Consider the following 5773-nt stretch of genomic DNA (forward strand, 5'->3'; position numbering starts at 1 on the left):
AAAGTAAAAACCTAAAAAACAAACATCCCCTTAATTGACCTAAATTCTTCAATTGGTCCATCTGGTGGGCTGGCCCCTGCAATATCATTATCGTGGTTTCCACTGTAGAGGCAGAAATAAAGGAGAGGAGTAAAAATGTAGGAGGTAATAAGATAAAGCAAAGAGAAGAGAGAAAATGTTACATACCACCAGAAGTGACCACCTAACCAGCATATTGGATAGGATCAGAGCAGTGGCCAATCACTTGCTCAAAATGTAGTATCAAAACATCAGATTATTTTTTTCTCATAAGAGTGATCTTAAATAGTTGAGTATAGACCACAAACTGGCTGTTTAAGCAATTTTTTTTACAAAAATGCTTCCTCTCTCTCTAAAGAATGCCATCCTTTGAGATGGTGATTAACACCATCCCTTAAATTAGCTGGTAAGAAACAGGTGATTTATTATTCTAACCCAACCTTCCAGAAAACAAGTGTATCCAACATCACAATGACACTTTGGTCTACATTTACTCAAGTACAAAGAGTTCTTATCCTTCTTCTCAATTGATGGCTCCCTAAAATGGCAAATTAAACAGCAACTACCTTAAGAAAAGCGACCAGCATGAGATATGAGAGCTATTAATCTCTAGGTTGCTGGTTTAAAACTGGCAGAAGAGTCTCACATACACACACAAAAAAAGAAATTGCACTCTGACAGTCCATCAATTTGAGACACCAAAATGAGATGCTATTCACAAGAGATGTTCAAAATATTGTTAAGTATGTTTATATTCACATTTTTCTCTTTAGATTTTTGACCTCTTTGATCTGAATGGAGTTATTCACACCTCTCAACACTATTGTTTCAAGATGTTTATCAATTCAGAATGGCAACATTGTCATCTCTTGTTTTGTAGGTTACCTTTGCCCCCGCAAGGAGGTAAAAAACAATTTTTAAATGAAACCTCAGATTCTGGAGCATCCTCTTGATAAAAATCATAGTGAACAAGAAAAGTATTATACAACATTTCTCACAGCATGGGCAGAAGGGGAAATCCAGAAGCTTCTCCTCTGCATATAACATATTGGGTGGGGAGGGAGGGGCAGCAGCCCTGGGTGCGTCCTTTGCAAAGATAGCTGCAGCTGCACCTGGCAGTTGGACTGTAGTGCAGCAGCTGGTGTGCCCCATGCATTGCTGATGTCCAGGGCCCTACTCAGAAACTCAAAGATCATTTTTTTTAATTTACCTAAAATTCCTTTTTTTAAATCTTGTGTGAGGCTCTGCTGTGTTAGCAAATGAAGAATGTGCCATCAGTGCAAGTTTGAAGGCAAAGAACTGCAGAGCTCATCAAAAGGGGCGCTCCTAGGTTCTGGCTCAAAGTCAAGATCTGATCTGCCTCTACTTGTCACGGAGAAAGGGAACACCCCATTGAAAATACTGTTTGTCAGGAAACAGACAGAGTAAGAAAATGAACACATTAATTAAATGAACTTTTAAAGGAACAATGCCTTATATTTTGCTATAACTTAAAAGGGTATCAATTTTCAAAGCTCAAAAAAAATGTCTGATAGAAATGTTAAAGGAATTTCCAAGTTAGAAATCACTGAAGAAAGGACTGAAAGAGGATAATCTAATTAATGTCAATCAATGTGTGTTTATGGAAAATATATTTTAGCAAGCTAATTTTTTACACTACAAGTTTGCCTGATACAGAGTTCCATGCTGATGCCATATTTAATCAAATCCAAGATGAGGTTTCCCTTCCCACAACCAGCATGGGAAAGAAGCTTCATCTTAGATTTCAGTACTGGCCCAGGATAGGGAGTGACACAACTCTGGAATGGCTTGTTTGGTGGAGGAGCAGGACCACAGCTGGGAGATTGTGGGAGAAACTGGGAGGGGTGCGGGTGCAGTGGGGGAGACAGCATGAGGGAAGATTGCACAGTCAACCCCCCAAGCTGCCCTCCTTACCTTCTGGGGGGGCAGGCTGCAGGGAAGAGCAAGGTGGGAGCAGGGAGGAGGGGTGCATGCAGCAGGGGCAGGCACAAGCATGGAGGGGCAGCAAGGAGGAAAGGTAGGCACCGGGGTGGGGGGCAAGTGGTGGGACGGTGTACAAGTAGGGAAGGAAAAAGGCAGGTGGGCAGGGATGGGGGCTCGCATTGTCACTGCTTTCTCTGCCACTGTAGTGGAGGGAGATGAATTGAAGATGATCTTCCACTAATTAGATTCCATACATGGGAAATTGTAACACATCTATCATTTTCCATGTAAAGTAGGGGTTCCCAAGCTATAGTGCACACACGAGACACCACTAGGGGTTATGTGGGAGAAATTGTATAATGGCAGATTTAATTTGTATTATAATAATAATTGGCATTTAAGGGGTTGAAATATAAAATGTGTGCTAGTAGGGGTATACAGGCAGCTGGTAAATCTGGAAGGGGATATGCAAAAAGAAAAAGGTTGGGAACCTCTGATGTAAAGAAACAAATTACTGGGGGGGCGGGTCTTAAATTCAAGATTATCATTATTTAGATATCAGTAGGTACATCTATGTGAGAGGTTTACTGTGCACTTGACTAATTATCTATGCCATAAATGTCTTGGCATCTACACATGCACCCCTATTAGGCTGGAGTAAAGTAATTTACTCCATAGATAGTATTTGTAAATGCAAGTACGATCCTGCTGTAGAGTAAAAAATTCCACAGCAGCACATGTGTAGAGGCTGCCCAGCTAGCTGGGACATGAGAGTGCTTCAGTACAGGAGCTGCCTGCCATCTTCACCAGCAGTGAAGCTCCCTCATGCCCTAGCCAGCCCCTCCACAGCATGCTGAGCCATTAAGTCTGGTCAGAGCAACCCTTGCTGGCAGCAGTCCAGGGCTGCTCTGACCAGACTCAGTGTGGAGGGGTTGGCTAGCACATGAGGGAGCTTCTGTATGGGTCTAGCCAGCAAAGCAGTCCCCGCACTGAAACATCCTGGTGCACCAGCCAGCTGGACAGCATCTACACGTGTGCTCCTGCACGCAAAAAAAACTCCGGAGCAGACAAGTACTTGGAAATACAAGTACTTGTCTGCTCCAGAGCTTATTAGTTTTCTGCACCCTCACAAGGGTACATGTGCAGATGAAGAGACATTTACTGCGGAGCTGATTAGGCTCTGCAGTAAATGTCCAACAGCATGCCCCGGAGCAATAAACTCCAGAGCAATTTGAGCCAAAGTAAACTGTGGCAGAATGCCATCTCTGTCTCTCCCGAAACTCTGCTATCAGGCTGATGACTATTCTGACAATTTGGTTACCATGGTCACTGAATAGTGCAGACACTCCTGGCCCCGTCAACTTTAACTAACCCTGAGTTGTAACCTGATCTGGATACACTTTTGAGGGAGAGGGAAAACTTGCTCACTCTCTCTATGTGACTGGCCTCACACACCTGGATGGGGAGGCTTAAACTCCCTATTGTTCTAAGCAATGTCATCATGACTGGGAGGGGGCTAGAGACCCTGCCAGTCTACCCAGCAACCAGTGATGCATTTCAAATTGGTTGGCTGGCAGCCAACAATTTCTGGCCTTCATTGGATCAGGTAAATGAGATCATAAGGGCTATATAAGTTAAAGACTGCCGAGGAGGGGGGGCTCCAGCCATAATGAGGACTCTCAGAGAAGCTGGACCATCTGAAACTCGCTCTCTCACTTGAAACTCATGTTCAATGAACTGCTTGCCTTCAGAGAGAATCTCCATCTGCCTCTGGATGATATTTGAGAGTAAGCTACTTAAGATCTAACTAGATATATAGTTTTCAGTAACTCAGATGAGTGATTAAAGGCTATTATGCCACTGTTTGCTCCAAGGGATTTCTCTGATATTGCTCTACCCTGTACCATATTCCAAACCTACTCCTTGTAACCAATAAAGTTCTCCTCTGTACCTAGCATGAGAGACTTATTGGGAGAGGGTCTAAATTATGACATGGGGTCCCCTTGTTTCGGCTAAGGGAGACCACTATTTGTGCTTCAGACTGAGGGAAGTACCCCAAGTTCTTACAATGAGTCAAGTACTCTCAACAACTACTGTGTTTCCCAGAGGGCCCAGGGCCAAGATCAGTCCAGACCCTGGGTGGTGGCAGTGCTACCCTCAGGCTTGTGGGTGTGCTCCAGGAAGGGGGTCGGCCAGACATGAGGCATCCCCAGAGAGGCACTTGGAGCCTGGAAGGTGGTTGGGTGCAGTGAGGCAGGTGGCTCAATGCAGGAGCACCCCCTACTGGCCTGCCCCATAAACTACTCCCAGATACAGCATCTACACATGTCCATGGGACAGCAGCAATTTGAACTGGAATGAAGCAGTTTATGCCAGGGCTGCTCAGCCCTGGGATCAGGGTAACAGTGTTGGGGGGCAGAGGAGCTGGCTGTGGCAGGAGGGTGCTGAAAGTCCAGAGTTGTGTGGCTACGTGCCAGGCAGAAGTCTGGCCCCTGTCTAGCTGGGCACAATTTATGCTCATGGTCAGTGTCTAAATATGTATTTAATCATTATAAATTACCCTGGCATAAGACCGTACTGCCCCCAGCAGTACTATCTTACTGCAGCATTAATTAATTTACTGTGACCTAATACCACCGCATGCGTAGAAGGTGATGCTTTACTCCTCAACTAATTAGTGTACTCCACAATTAGGCACATGTGTAGACGCAGGCACTGAGTGGGAGTTTGGGAGGTTATAGTAGCTCAATATTTGGCACTGGTGAAACCACAACACTGTATCTATTATTGTATCTACACTTCAGAAAAGACACTGAAAATCTGAGGGGTTTGAAAAAGACCTATGAAAATAATTGTAATAAAAACATATTATAGCAAGAGACTGAAGGCACTTAATCTATTTAGTTTATCAAAGAGAAAGTTAAAGGTTAATTTGATCACAATCAGCAGGTGTCTAAATGGGAGATGGAAATTTGGCAGTAGAGGGCTCTTCAGTCTAGCAGGAAAACCAGTTGCCAGACAAAGACATTTTTTTAACTGACAATCTTCAGAGTTTTTACTGACAACTAGACTTTTACTGACATATGTTTTCTGTAATGTAAACGTAACCCTTCTGCCACACCCTGGACAGGGCCAGGTTCAAACCTTTGAAGATTGTTGGTGAAAAAAAATTGCTTGGGTTGGTAACTTACTTGATGGCAGCAATGGTTTACACCAGGCTGACCTCCCCCGGGGGTCCCCTACACCCTGGTATTCCGAACTGCACCCTACACTGTGCTGCCCCCAACCAAGTGGTCCCCTACTTATCCCTACACCCTGATACCCACAACTGCATCCCACACCCTGGTGTCCCCCCAGTGCACACCCCCAGCATTACCTCCAACAACCCCATACCCTCCCTCCCAGCACAGACCCCCCAAAGAAAGACCACTGTCTGCCTACTTCTACACATGGTATTATAGGCTTACGGGAGGCATCACCAGGACCAGCGCCAGCACCACAAAGCCCTGAGAAGAGCTATCTCCAACATGCTGTGCTCCCACTCAAACGCCAGGTGGTGATGCTGTACTCCATCTGCGCTTTAATAATTCAGCCAGCTTGTTTTCCGACAATGGAGCTTCAGGAGCTCTGTGCTTTTACAGCACTGTTTTTGCTTCCTGATTTATGGGTGGCACATATTTTTAAGGAATTTAAGGACAGGTGTTTTCACCCTTGTTATTTATGGAGTGTCCATAATTTTACAGATAGCTAACAACACTGACAACAATATAACAAAATCTTATGGCTGGAACTTATATCCAGACAGAGTCTG

The sequence above is a fragment of the Alligator sinensis genome, unplaced genomic scaffold, assembly GCF_000455745.1.
Source record: "Alligator sinensis unplaced genomic scaffold, ASM45574v1 scaffold939_1, whole genome shotgun sequence".
Lineage (NCBI taxonomy): Eukaryota > Metazoa > Chordata > Crocodylia > Alligatoridae > Alligator > Alligator sinensis.